The sequence below is a fragment of the Abramis brama genome, assembly GCF_963993115.1.
Source record: "Abramis brama genome assembly, chromosome: 11".
Classification (NCBI taxonomy): Eukaryota; Metazoa; Chordata; class Actinopteri; order Cypriniformes; family Leuciscidae; genus Abramis; species Abramis brama.
In genome coordinates this window covers 7,817,206-7,832,916 of record NC_139973.1, presented here as the reverse complement: position 1 = coordinate 7,832,916, position 15,711 = coordinate 7,817,206, and the positions used below count along the sequence as shown (strand labels likewise).

The following is a 15,711-nucleotide window of genomic DNA, read 5'->3' as shown; positions in this document are numbered from 1 at the left end:
ACTGTACAGTCATAATTTTGGGCTCTAATGAAAGGTTACACTTAGAGCTATTCTATTCCTTATTCAGATTCACTGTAAAAAATTGTTGACACATAGTAACTGAAGTATAAACATATTATATTGTTTTTTTGCAATTCTTGAAACTGAAATTTGTGCAAATAACAATACAAAACAAGTGTTATGATATTAAAATATTGTTTAATATTAGTATTTTATACACTACATATATATCAAACTATTTAAAAATTTATGATTAGGTTTTTCTTTGGTTATTGAACCTCTCTAGGAAGGTGAAGGAAAGGGTTCCTCTCTTGATGTCCATCATATGGCTTTCTGCTGACTCCCATTCTTCATCCAGTTCAATGTCAGATGATTTTCTGTGATATAAAAAAGCAAAAAAACAAATAATTTACATCTTTTATGTATTGTGTACTATTTTAAACACACACACACACACACACACACACACACACACACACACACACAAACCCGTGGATAAAGACACACAGGGACATAAACAACGATACACGCACACCTCATAACAATAACAAGAGCGCTAAAAGCACCAAACACACACAAACAAACACGGACAAACACAAACCCGTGGATAAAGACACACAGGGACATAAACAAACTGATAAATGTACAACACAACAGTAACATGAGCGCTCAATGCACACATACGCTTGAGGGAGCTTTAGCCATCAGCAGTTAGCACTGGGCATCTCAAAACAGTGAAACACAAACACAAGATACTCAGAAAAACACGTCAAATATGTTATATAGTATAATAAAACACTTACTTGTCGAAAGAGACGATTTCCCATCAAAAAAGCCTTTCTCCAAAGTCATATGTCATTTGCTACAGCGTTACGCAGTTTTGCGCACGGACGCACTGATCCAAAACAACCATTTGCGCACCGTCATTGCTGGCCGTGTTTGGATTCCTCCCACAAAAACTGCATATCGATGTCTTCAGGAGATCATTGGCTATCAGAGACGTCAGTCATTTGCTAACATTGCTCCAATTGGAGTAGCCAAATGTCCGTCAAAGCGAAGGATGGACCGTGTCCCTAATGCGCGGTGACTGGCTCAAGCTGGAGGAAAAACCCCCCTTAAACTCCGTGATTCGCTGAAATCCGCTGTCATTCAAAAGTTCAGGGGTCAGCGGCCATTTTGAAGTCAAAATAGCTGTATTATTGACATGTAATTTGAAGATTTACCATAGTATGTTTCATAGTTGTGAGAGGTCTGTCGGCTAACTTGGAATGCTACTATTCACAGTAAGTGGCTGTTTATTGATATATAAATGTGTTATGGACTAAATACTTAGCTGAATTGATTGTATGGAGCCTTTACAGTGTAACTAAACCATTGTTGTTGCAATGTAATGGATCAGTGGACGAACAGAAGGCTTTTTAGGCAAGTGTCTTCCACTTCCTGTTTGTTTATTTGGCTGTTGGTGGTCTGACAAATACACAGATTGTACCCGCTGTGTTTATTGTATCCTAAAACGGCTTATATCGTTAGAATCACAAGAATCTCAGCTTTCCATAGATATGCGACTTGTAAAAATTTTTTTTTTTTTTGTCTTTCATAAAGTTAACCCTCAAACCACCCAATGTCCCGCGGGCGACCCGTCGGACCACTATCTGGATATATATATATATATATATTAGGGGTGTGCAAAGCAGCCGGTATTTGTATCTGTATTTGTATTTGTTGAGGGGGGAAAAGTATTTGTATTTGTATTTGTATTCGAGTAAAATTCAAAATAGGTGTAAAAATCCATTTTTTTTGCGTTACACTTCTAATTTACGTTATAGTGTAAGTACTCTTTAATTGTATCCATTATAATAATTATGGATATGCAATATTGATTAATGTTTTTCCATAAATCCAGCAATGAACATGTAACAAGGAACGTCATTGAAAAGAAAATAACATAACAGCCATTACCTTACGCTACTCTGTCAACAGCCTATTGTCTAAATTACCGAGAGTTATCCAGCCAAGAATAAGCCTAGAACTGCTTTTCTGACGGACTGATATTAATGACGGCTTTTTATTTCATTTCTCATCTCCATAAATATATCTAAAGCTAATGCAAGGGCTAGAAATTAATTAATTCTTTGCTGATACTTCCTCGTCATCATGGAGAGCGCAGTTCGCACCGCTTTCTCCTTTCCACAAGCGCTTGCTCTCTCGTGGCGTCTGTCGTTGCTATGCAAACATGGACATAGGCGCACCTGGAAAAACGAACGCGCCGCTCGCTTCTATTATAAGCGCGCTTGCCGCGCGCCTACATTTGAAATCTGCACATGCAAAAAACGCGCTATGTGAACGACCCCTTATGACAACGTGACATTAGCCTAATCCAAAATATTTCCATATGTGGCTCTTTCCTCCTCAGCAGCACCGCCGGTCGCCATGTCTCATGAGGAAACGCAGCTTTTTGATATAAAGTTTTTCTTGTTCCCGAATACAAATATTTTTAAAGTATTTGTTCGAAATAAGTATTCGTAAAAAACACATTATTTGTGCCTTTCCGAATACCGTATTCGGGTTCGGCTCCACCCCTAATATATATATATATATATATATATATATATATATATTATTTTTTTTTTTTTTACATTTTACCATTACTTTTGTAAAGTAATTATGCTTGTGGTTTATCTTTCAAGCCACAGAAAAACAACACATCTTCCACCTTGAAGAATATCCTGGTTGTGTAATGCAAGTAAAAGGGGACTGGGGCTGTCAAGCTCCAAAAATGACAACAAAGGAACTATAGAAGGAACTATAATTCCACATCTTCTAAAGCCATACAATAGCTTTGTATGATACTTCTATAGTTCCTTTGTTGTCACTTGTGAGCTTGACAGCCCTAGTCCCAATTCACTTATATTATATTGAAAGGAGCAGCCAGGGTGTTTAAAAATTTTTTTCACAGTGCCAAGATAGCCAATGATGGATAAAGTCTATCAAAAATGATGTGCTTTTTAGGTTACCTTTTAAGATCATATATTAGAAAAGGCTATGAAATGATTTCCTTATAGATTAAGTTGTCTAATCAAAGATCATACATAAATCATACAAAATGGGGTATACACTGTATGAAGCTGCATACAAATTGTGAAAGCACATGTATTTGAACACATTCACTGGAGTCCTGCTGCAAAGAAAACCAGAAAATATTGTTATCATAGTAAAACTATTTCAACTGTAATCTAAAAAGAAAGGACAGGCTGACAAAAATGCTGCCAGTACAGTATTTTTGTATTTATTTCTTAAAAATTTTTTTTATATATATATATATATATGCATATGATTTATGTATATATATATGCATTTATCTTGCTTTTACATTTAAGGCTGAAAACAATAAGTTTTCAATAAAAGCAAACATTTTTCTGAAAAACATCATTAATGTAAGACTCAGGGTTTAACATGTATGTATTTTTGCTAGTGGACAGCTGGGGAAAAAAAATCTGGCAAAAAAAAGAAGAAAAGAAGCACTCTCATTACCAGAATGACCATGAGCTGTGTGAGCTTTGTGTTAAAGCCGATCAAATGCTTTGGTGAAGAAATCCAAAGGCAGTATATTGGTCATCAGCAAAGTAATTAGAGTGTGAAACAGTCCCTGAAAACAAATAAGGACTCTTGATCCTGTTCTCGCAGAGCTGCATTCCCAAACCAAGGTCTTTCATAACTGTGTTCTCATGAAAAGAACGTCAAGTTATTGTTGACTGAAAACCAGCAATAGCATCTTTTTTATAAACTAGAATTTAATGACTTGCTTTCATATATCAGGTTGCAAAAAAACAAGATTTTGAAAACTTAGTTGTAGTCAATTAAATTGTCCCAAAATTGTAACAGTACAGTAGTTTACCGAAAAATGAACATTCTGTCATGATTTACTCACCCTAATGTTGTTTCAAACTTACTTTCTTTTGTGAAACACAAAAGGGTTTTCCCACACAATTACAATGATTGAGGACTAAGGCTTTCAAGCTCTGTACAGGGAGCACTGTAAAAGTATAAGTGGTCCATTTCATACAATAACTTCATACATTTCATTCAATGTGAGAAACAGACCGAACTTTGTGAAAAAAGACCTGAAATGCCACATACTTAAATTGGTGAATCTTCTGGAATTTGTAATTTAAAAGAATTGTCTGAACAAACCAATTTAATAGAACAATTTAATAGACTTTCCAAAGTTACATTTGAGAGAGAGAGAGAGAGAGAGGACCATTTAGGACAAAGCGATTCGCTAGAATGAATGTGACAATAAAACATTGATAGACCCTTTTCACATTTCAGTCAGGACCACTTTTGTCAAATGTATATTTATTATAATGATAATGCATACAGTTAGTGTTGGCGGTATTATTCTGTTCTGGGCAAACTCCACGCGCCTGTCCATGCAGCCATGCCTGGACAGAACGGGGAGAGCAGCAAATCAGATCCCACTTGGGGTAACAGACCAGATCCAGTTATCATGCATACATAATTGCAATTCACAAATTTAACATGAGTTGTTGTAAACAAGCCAAAATACATGAGGGAGGATGATTACATTAAAATTTACTTTATGCTGAAGACAATCACGAAACAGATTTCCGATTAGATTACAGATTTCCAGCTAGGTGGATTTGAGGACGGAGGGGGGAGTTAGATGTAGCGTGCAGTCAAGCAATAGAAGAGAGGCTGAATGAATGGGGATTTAAAAGAACCGCTGTGATAAGTGTTGAAACTGGATTGGTAAACGTCAGAAACAGCTGACTATCGGCTGATGCAAGCTTGACTGACATGGCTCAGAGTGGGATTCAAACCGGGGTCTCCAAAGTGGGAGGCGGGCGCGCTAACAAGGATGCTAAAGACCGCAGCCGCTACGTCAGTTGCTAGTGCACCTCTTGAGATCAGGGGAGTTAGGTTTACATGCACAGCTCTTAATGGCCTAGGTCCGTTACACTCACTCACCCCCCTAAACCTTACTCCCATCCGGGTCACGGCACCAAATGTCACCGGTCCTACTCAACCTGCTCCCAGCGGAATTTAAATTGAAGTCTCCGGCCAGGGAGTCGGGTGCACTAACAAGGATGCTAAAGACCACAGCAACTAGCGTCAGTCGCTAACGCGCCTCTTGAAGCCAGGGAAGTGAGGTTTACACGCACAGCTCTTACTGGCCTACGTCCGTTACACTTGATTTTCAGGGTTATAAGAACAGTCGTCATATTTGGGTAAACTTCTATAGTGGTGAACAGGAGACGACAGCAAATATAATTTGTGAATTCCCATTTGCTCCAATAGCAAATGAAAAAATCACTACACTGCTAATAGTTGAAAAAAGTTGTTTGTTACTGAAAAAGCTATATTGTTCTGAAAGTGTTACTGTGATGCTACTTATTTATGCGGTTGGAGTGTCACTATCAGTGTTGATAAGCAAAGTTAACCTAGTAGTACTTTGCCAGTTTGATTGATTGATTTTGTGCATTTACATCAATCTGGTTGGTACTTTTATAGTGCTTTTAAAGCCTGAAAGCTTCAATTTCTGTTCATTGTTTGTATACAAAAGACCTGCAAAGTCTTCAGAATTCCTCCTTTAGTGTTCTGTGGAAAGTCATATGGTTTTGGAAAGAAAACACAATAACAGAATTATCATTTTGAGATGAACTACTCTTTCAACTCTATTGATTTACGAATTTAAAGTGACTAAAAGTACACCGTACACAGCATACAGTGCTCATCTTTCCAGGATACAGCTCTGATCCAAAGATCTGATCCAGATTTTGCAATAATCCTCAGAAAGAGGTGGTCAGATGCAGCAGAAGCTACTCTCAAAACACTCTAGCTTACAGTCATCTAAATATTATTCTCAAATAAAGCAATTCCATATACACTGAGCTGCAGTTACGTATTGTTCAAGTACTTTAGTTCTTTCAAAACGCTTTATACCCAGCCGAATGTACTGGTAATTGTTCGTTAATCTTGTTCAGTCTGCTTCCATATTCCAGTCTCAGTTATTTTCTGAAATTAATCATAATCTTATGCAAGTTTGGCAAAGAGTGTTAGGCCTTGAATTTAAGAGCATTATATCTTTAGGTGCATACAAATTGCAAGGAAATATTTAAATGTTTTACAAGACAAAACATTGCCATTATAAATCATAGGTTAAGTGAGATCCACATACCGCTCAAAATAAAGCAAATGAGTGACATAATGAGACCATCAATAATAGGCTATATCTGGCAGCAGTAAACACACTGACCTATTTATCACATATTGAAAAGTGATAAGGCAGAGATGGAAATAACAGACCATGAACATCTCATGAGAACTTGGAACCCCATGAGATTGAATTTGCAGTTCAAAATGTAATTTTATAAAAAACCATCACACCTCAGCAGCAAGGCTGCAATAAGCCATTGGCAACAAGACTACATTTACAGAAATATAGGCCCTTATAGGCTATGTATATATAATCGTTTCTTCGCTTCTTGGTTGTTTATTTTGAGGTAATGCTAAACTGATATTTATGCATTTTTTTATTATTATTTCTTATGTTTATTCTGATGTTTGACTCCTGTTATGTTTCTCTATTAGCTACTCCTACCTTTTTAAATACACCAGTTTATACAGGTTGAGATCGGTTCAGATAAGAGTAAGAGAAAAAGTTATCTTACCGTCTTCCATCTGACTTTAGGATTGAACTTTTGTTTAAGGTGTACAAGACAATGCAAGTAAAAAATATCAGGTCTATATTAGCATAGATGAAAAGGAATTTACATTTTTTTTTTTTTGTATGTTGTGGTTTTGTTTTGGATTAAAGTAGAACTTGTTCACTGGCTTCTGGCGAGTTTTGACGAGTAAGAACTTTTTCTCCTGCCTCATTTGGACTTTTGATTTTAAAATATACATGGCACCAAATGTAAGGTTATACTGGGCATTGTCTGCAAAGGATAAACAGAAATCATTAAGGAACAAATTTTCCCTAATGGGCGCCTGAGGCCGCCAGAGGTCAAATGGAAAGAAATGTTGCCGTGTTGGCTGTGCTGTAGTGAAGAAACTAGCTGGAACAGAAGGTAACTGAGGTCAAAAACATTCTGTTCTTGTGTTTCTGCTTAAACAAAGTCACAGTACACTTTGAAGGATTTGAAAACAGGCTAGGACATAAAGTCCTAGAATGCATGGGGCCAGAATTATCCATATTCACAATGGAATAGTTTTATATTATTTATTTATTTATTTTTGTATAGCATTATTCATGTCATGGTTTTGTTAATCTTGATTTCTCACAAATTGTGTGATTTTTCTGGGCAAGACAAAGTTAACTGCAGCGCTTACAGAGTCACACCGCCGTGCAGAGAGGACCAACATCCATGGTCAAATATTTAGTTAAATAATACAATCAATTTCAGTTTGTTTACCGTCTTATCCCCCAGAGCACTTGGAATATACAGCACGTGTCGCATGAGATTATTCTGTGATACTTTTGTGTCTTTTTTAAAAAGCTTGTTGCTGGTTTCTATTCACTGCCATTATATGGACGAGCATGAGTATTTTTTTGTGGTCCATAAAAGAAAGAAGGGCATACGGCATTAGAACAACAAGTTGAGTAAATTATGACTTAATTTTCATTTTAGCGTGAACTATCCCTTAAAGCCTTAACTTAAGAACTTAAACCCTTACAGATGTTCCTTCTGCTGAACACAAAAGAAGATAGTTTGAAGAATGTCGGTAACCAAACAGTTGATGTTCCCCATTGACTTCCATAGTATTTTTTTTCCTACTATGGAAGTCAATGGGGTACATCAACTGTCTAATTACTGGCATTCTTCAAAATATCTTCTTTTGTGTTCAGCAGAAGAAATAAATTCACACAGGTTTGAAACAATTTGAGGGTGAGTAATTGATGACAGAATTTTCATTTTTAAGTGAACTATTCCTTTAAAGGTTCTACTGTATATAGAACCTTTTCTTCTAAGAGTATAGTAGCTGGATTATTTGTAGGAACATGTCCCTAGCGTCCCTATAAATTCTACGCCCTTGCATATTCAGATTTAATTAGAACAGCCCCCCTCACTGTGGTGTAGAAATTTATTATTGGCTGTTGACTGATGTAATCGGCCCAGTTGAATGTGCTTTTGCTGAATTCTACACATTCTGCACCATCTCAAATGGACTGATGGGACATTTCAGAGCCTGAAGGGATAGTTCATGAAATCCAATTAAGGCCATGCCTTAAGGAGGCGGGCCGGGGGAGTGGTGGACACGCTTCAATCTTAATGTGCGTTTTTCTCGAATAAATGTCTGCAAGTGGTGAGACAAGACTTCTCTTGTTTTTAGTAGAAATGCCGTGGTTGGTTCAATCACGCCCATGGGCAAAAATGCAAGAGTTAATTTAAAAGCCAAGCAAAAAATTCCTGCCAATCCCAACAGCATGGAGACTTGATCTACATTTGTTGTTTGTTGTATTTCCAAATGTTCACCTGTTGCCTTAGAATCAACATATTCAAATTAGCTGCCTCGCTTCTAGCAACGACGCTTTTTAAAAGCTGCATACTGATTGGCTCCCTGCACTGCGATTACCTTAGGTGAGTGTATATTTGAGAGGCTTCGTGGGATGCGATTTGCAAGTGCGGGCCATCCTCAGCTGGACTCTAAAGACAGGTGCTCCACTGGCTGCTATTCAATTACTACAACAATATAGCACTCCCCCATGGTGTCAGCTTCTGAAGACTATTCATCTGCGCCTTAGAACCCTGCATTTTGTCAACAACACTTAGCAGTCAGCTCCCAAAGGGCTTTCTTGCATCAAGCTATTATTAATCTTGTTTGTTCCATTCTTTCTTTTTTCACTCCCTTCCCGGTATCACTGACGCTAAATTCCCAGAGGTCCCAGCGATCCATGGATCAGTGTAATCAATGATTTATCTGCATGCAGATGGTGACTGTGACGGATGTAGGCCATGCAATAGAGGGTTACGCTGCTGTCCTTCAGTTCTAATGGGTTCCTTGTTTTCTGTGTCCTTGTATCACTCAAAAGATATAGAGGAAAAACTGGGGCCAACTGTAACACATGCTAAATTTCTTCAATCATGGATAACTAAGAGTTCAAACTGATACGCATTTTATTTTTATGCTGTTGATTTTTTTTTTTTTTTATGAAATTAGGAAATATGACTGAACTGATAAAATATGACTGAAATTAATATTTTTAAATGGACATAAAAGCATGTAAAGGTGGAAAAGTACTAAAGCAATGATATTATTACTCTGAGATATGTGTGAGATATGTGTACAATTTATCTTTTTCAAATTGAGTTCATTAATATAATTTATTTTCAAGTGGTAAAATTGCACACCCGACACTCTTGTATTAAAGGCACAATATGTAAGATTTTGGGATTCAAATATCAAAAACACTAGAACAATGTTATATGTTGTTGAGTTATACATATTTTTGGAAACATTTGGAATAATGTTCACAAGAATTTTACGCAAGTCTGCTATTATAAAGATTTCATTGATTTATATTACAAGCCATCAGAATCCCATTTTATGGCTATACAGTATGATATAGGAGAATATGGAGCAAAAGAATTGCCATAAAATGGGATTCTGATGGCTTGTAATATAAATCAATGAAATCTTTATAATAGCAGACTTGCGTAAAATTCTTGTACGCATTTTATTACTATTATTTGAAATAATATTCATAATTTCTTTTTTAGATTTTTTACAAATATTTTGTCTAAAGGCTCAATACAAAAAAAGAAAAAAAGAAAAGAAATTATGACTATTATTTCAAATGTCAGGCTTTACAGGGTTAAAATAACCCTGCTGCACTGATATGCCTACAGTGTTTTGCATTTCTATGTAATAAAACTGACTGAAAGCTGATATTTACATGATTACACATTGTATTCTAAAGTGAAAAGTTATTTCCTGGAATCAGACACTATCTATTGTAAAACATTCTGAGACAGCATGTTGGATGGCTGAATATGTGTATTCATTTTTTCAGCATTCATCTCAACAAGAATAGTAAGCTATACCTTTGCACATAATACAGTCAGTGTTATCCACCCGTTGCAGTTGCCATTTGAATACTGACTTAATTTAAATATATTTGAATAATACATTCCATGTACGCATTTGATTTGCTGCTTTTACAGCGGAGGAAAAAAAACTGAATCCACAGGCACATGGATAAAATTGGTTTTCAGGTTCATTATAGTTTGCCTGTCACATCACTGTAAAATTAATAATGTGAATAATGTAGTTTGCTTCTTGTTTATTCTGAACCCGCAGAACTAACAATACACAAAGGAGGAACTATTAAAATGTGAGACAACAGTCAACAGGTTGATTCAACTTAATTTTACAGCTAACACAGAATGAAGGTGTTATTATTACTAGAATAATTTACTAGAATATTACAGTTTTATTATGTACTAGAAAATTTCTACAAAGCCTCAGATAAAATGTGTGAAAAAATAAGCAACCAAATACAGTATTTTTCCTGCAAAAAGCAGATTATTCAAATTGTTCCATATCAATATTCCCTTCGTCCTCATTACAAATAAGTTAAAGGAACAGTCCACCCAAAAATGAAAGTCACCCGCATGTTGTTCCAAACTCGTATATGCATTTCTTTCTCCAATGGAACAGAAAATAAAATGTTTAGCAGAATGTTAATTCTGCTTTTTTCCCATACAAAATAACAAAAGCAGTGAATAATTGCGTAAATGTTGGGCTTTTCTTCACACAATAGCAACCGTATGGCTTAAAATAAATAAATAAAACATCATGCTTGAAAAATGCACAAAAGATTTTTGAAATGACATGAGGGAAGTGCTGAGTAGATTATTAGTCCGTTACTGATCTCAAATTACATGACAAAAAATGTAGTTAATGTGATCCATTACATTAAGCATTGTAGGTAATATAATCTGACTACTTTTAGATTACTTTTGGATTACTTTTGCCCTAACTTGTTTATCACATTGAATTGAATAGGATAATATTGTACCATATTAATGCAAAAATACAAAAAGAAAGAAAATATATTCCATTCTTTGTTATCAACAACATGTAGTTTAGCATTAAACTTTACATTATGTCTAAAATTATTGAAGGAACTGCAGGGGGTTTGTGAGTTTAATGAAAGGCTAATAATTAAATAAATCTTTTTTTTATTAAAATAAATAATTAAAAAAAATAATTATAATGTGTAAATGTATACAATGTTTGAAAGAAAAAAAAACTGACTGACTGGTCTGTGTGAGCAATTTCACAAAGCTAGAATTTCTGAATGTATATAAGCAATGTGCTTTTTTAGAAAGGAACATTTAAGGAACACACGAAAAAGAAGAATTAGGGAGAATCAATAAATTATGAATGATTTGCTGCCATTGTGTGAATGATATGTAATCATGTAATAATAAAGTAAATGTAGTCTGAAGTTTTTTTTAAATGTAATACAATCGAATTACAAGTACTTAATTTTTGGAAACTGATTACATGCAATCAGTTACTACCCAGCACTGCATGAGGGTGAGTAAATGATGGCAGATTTTTCATTTTTGGGTGAACTGTCCCTTTAAGAACAGACTCCACCACTCCAACATGAACGACACAATTAATTAATGGAAACTACTGACAATTATTCTCAGTTTCTTTCCTGTTAAAGCAATGTGCATATCATAAACATACTGAATGCAAATTGCTAATTCAGAAGAGAGGTACAAACCGTTGCAATGTTCCAGTAGACTCTAAGCACATCAAGGCACTAAGCTGTCTGTAAGTCAGAAGCCTACTTCTAGTGAGGGCTTTAATTAGCCTATAGTATTATGGGGGAAAGCAGTTTTGATGGTCTGATCTTGACAAAAAGCACACAATTATTAAAACATGTCTGGCCCCAGAGAGAGCTCTTACGCAAGTGCATTTAGGTTCTTGACAGATGCTGTCGTCTCAGCTTAATGATTTATTTGAATTGCAGAAAAAAGTTGTAGTGCTACATACGAGTACCTCTACTGAAATAAAATAAATTAACGAGGATATGGCCGTCATTATCTGTAATGGTCACAATTACAGCCATCATGAGGCCTATTATTTGAAATCAAAATTGCAGAAAAACAAAAGCAAATAAACTCAATGCATAGTAGGATATTTCCACTGCTGTGGCCCTTCATGTCCTTCTGTTCTTAGTTTTTATTATAGATAATTATTGATGGAATTACATGATATGCAGATTCATTAAATCAAATAAATCACTATTATTTGTTTTGTTATTATTGCAGAATATGTACGGCAGGCTGTTTTATCACATTATTTATCATTACATTTTTTGTAACTAACGGGACATGTTAAAAACCCTTATCATAATAAAAACATCTATATTTTTATCAAGTCCGACGGCCAACCAAACATGTTGTGCCAGTCCGGGTTGGGGAACATTCCCAGCTGACCCTACACCTCTTACTGGGCTGCTAAATAAAAACCAAAGGCTCGTTATCAATCTGCACTTAATTAGTCTCCTTCACACAAAATCTGGCATGACAGATTGTGATGGGTAATTATGCATGCTGATGAACAAATATCACCCATGCCAAGATATGAGGACAGAGACAGAGGAGCATGTCTGTGTATGAGACAACTCAATGAGAGAGCGACACGACACAAGGATCTCACCATGGCCTATTCTCACAGTTTGCATCACGAACTGTTATTCCAAAAAATCTTCATATAGGCTTTCATCAAAATAAAATAACATGCTTCGTTTTTCTTGTAAAGGTTATTTAGAAATAACAAATATACAAAAAAAAAGTATAATAATTAATATTAGTAAATACTGCTATATATACATATTTATTGTGTGTTGTGCCTGAAATGTAAATGTAAGCACATGCAATCTAATATTTCAATGCTCAACGTGACATTTAAATGCTATAAGTACTCTATTTTTTTTCTTAACCTGAATATTCGTAATATTACATAAAAGAGAAATGCATGGTTTAGGAAGTGAAAAGTTCATTTGCAAAAACCTTTGGATTTCTTTTTCTTTTTATGGTATATTCCCTAACCAATATGACTGTTTTGCATCAGAACATTTTTGCAGAGCTACATATTAGCAGTGCATTGAATATAAATGATGCCTTTTAGACACACTGTTATTCTCGTAACCCACTGCCAATTAATGAACAACACATAATAGCTATCAGCACGTTTTCTCTGCCTAAATGTTTTGCTTCAGCTCAATTTTGCAGCAATTGCACGAACAATCAACTGTGGCCTTCAAATGGCATTTAAAGCTGGCTTTTATTTACTTCGTGCATAAACAGTAATTACACCTCACCACTTCTTCAGACAACAGCGTAGGCAAAGATTCAATACCAATCTAAGTAAATAAATAAATAATACTAGATAAATAATAAGTGTAACTCTGAACGAAACAGAATACTGAATAAAGAGATGTATTCATTAGTGAGTTTTAACATCTTAGTCAGAGTAGCGCACAGAGCAAGTGACAAAATGATGTTTGCACTTCTTTCGCTATTCATTTGGTCATCTTATATTTTCTGTCTGAAAAAAAAAAAAAAAACACATGAATCATGGCTGTTTGAAAAGCACACAGAGGTGTACAGCACAGATGTATTTAGGACTTCACACAGCTTGTGTTTCGGCTGAGTGCACGGCTGCCTCGCGGCAGATAGCCTGAGTCTTATTGATAATGTAATCCTTTAGAGGTCAGAAACATGCATCATGGCTAAGAGAGCTGGTGTATCCATCATGTGTGCGCCTCAGATAAACGATCTAAGAGAGAGGCGCGCTCTAATGACTGCTTTTAATGGGAGTTGTCCCCTTTCTTACCTAGGAAATGCCTGGTACGAATAAGTGGTTCTAAACAAATCGGTTGAATGAATCGTACATCAAGCACGTGTTTTCTCTGAACAACGTCAAAACTTGTTCTTTCAAACTGTTATTCATGCAAAAGTTGATTGGGACCCTACAGTAAAACCTAGAGGAATTTTTGGAGGACATTTAAATATTAAAAGTCTTATCCCGAAATGTGATGAAATTTGAACTTTGTTAACTGAGTCTAACCTTGATTTGTTATGCTTCAGTGAAACATGGTTACATGATAATAGTTTAACTATTATGGATGATGTTCCAGGATATATGCGTTTCAGAAAAGATAGAGTTAAAGGTAGAGTTGGTGGTGTGTTATTCATTAAGGATTCAAGGATTCGTTTTAAATTTTTAAAAATTGTGTGGAGGTTGAAGTTAACAAGAAACAAAGTGTCAGCTTGGCTTGATGCCTCTTGTTTAACCTTAAATAATAAAAAGACAAAGTCTATATGTTTTTCAATAAAAAAAAAACCTGTAACAGAGTACTTAAACATTAGAATTAGAATTAAAGATAAGGTTATTAAAAAAGTATCAAAGGAAAAATACCGTGCCATGATTTTAGATTCTCAGTTAAATTTTAAAAGTCATGTGAATAAGATACGTAAAACGATAAAGGCAAATCTTACTAGCTTCAAAATAATAAGAAATTGTTTAGCATGATCATGCCCTTCTGTTTTTAAACTCGATGATATTATCACACGTCATACGGGTTTGCAATTTCGTCTCAGACAAATCAGTCTGTAATTAATCATATCGAATGTCTTAACCTAAAAATATTTAGACAGAATGCAAATAAGATACCATCATTGTCAGATTCAGAAGTAAATACAAGATTTGTTTGTCTATTTACTGTTCTTGTTATTGTATTTATAAAAGCCCTATAGGGACAAGTTTTGCAAATTAGCTTTAGCTACAAGCATGATACATGCATTGGATGGCTGTTGTCCCAGTTTTATCTATGTTTATTGTATCTCTCCCTATACAAACAAAGTATTAAATAAATAAAAAATCATTCAATGACTCACTCATAAAGAAGTCCACTTTTTTATGCCCTTCCCTTAATCTCGTTCACTCAGGTGTACGTCATTGCTTATACTGCACAAGTGCCCACTACTGGCGGAAACCTTCCAGTGGGTTTAAATGGAACGCCCTATGCCCGTGATCACTTGTGGGTAAATTAAGTGCAAGTTTCTGTTGTGACGTCAAAATTGTGTTGCACTGTGGTCTATGGAGCAGCAAGAACTGTACATATGAGTAGACTTGTTCACTCTGTTAAAATTGAGGGTCTGTCCAAATAAACTTCCCTCGTCCACTTGACGAAGTTGAAGGCACTTCAAAATGGCGGCGCGGATTCCCCCGAGGGAAACGCTTAGAGAAGTTTGTGCGTCTAAAAGTGGAGTTAATCGCAGCCTACTCTTTCCCATTATTTTTTTGGGGGGGATAAATAATTAAACACACTACCCTCTACTCCAAACTCCAAAGAAGTTTTTGCATCTCACAAATGTTTTGTTTGCCTCTTCATATATTCCATCACCGACTTACTGGCAAAACACAAACGGAACTCATTAACTGCAAAGCCAAAGGTCCTTGAGCAGTAGGCACTCTCTTACTCCTTTGTTTTGTACAGTAATCTAAAAGTGTACAGTAATCCACGGGAACGGCAAAAGGTCAGTATGTGAGCGGGAGCTGTTGCAAAGCCTGAGGCTCCAGACAGAGGGATTAGTCATCGCTATATGAGAGCGAAAGCGAGTGAGAGAGACAGATTCGGCAGCTTGTTTGAGATGAGCG

General features: G+C 35.7%; 1 protein-coding gene across 3 annotated transcripts in view; it reads left to right on the top strand.

The window, feature by feature from the left end:
• The first annotated feature begins 1,216 nt into the window (after positions 1-1,216).
• The window catches only part of cfap20dc (CFAP20 domain containing), a 60,295-nt gene continuing 45,800 nt past the window's right edge, over positions 1,217-15,711 (top strand). For 2 of the 3 annotated variants that reach the window (XM_084128295.1, XM_084128294.1), the window contains exon 1: positions 1,225-1,283. The gene's annotated coding sequence lies outside the window, so the exon portion shown is untranslated. Of the gene's footprint in view, positions 1,284-15,711 lie in introns of all 3 variants that reach the window. The other variant, XM_084128296.1, reaches the window with a different exon arrangement.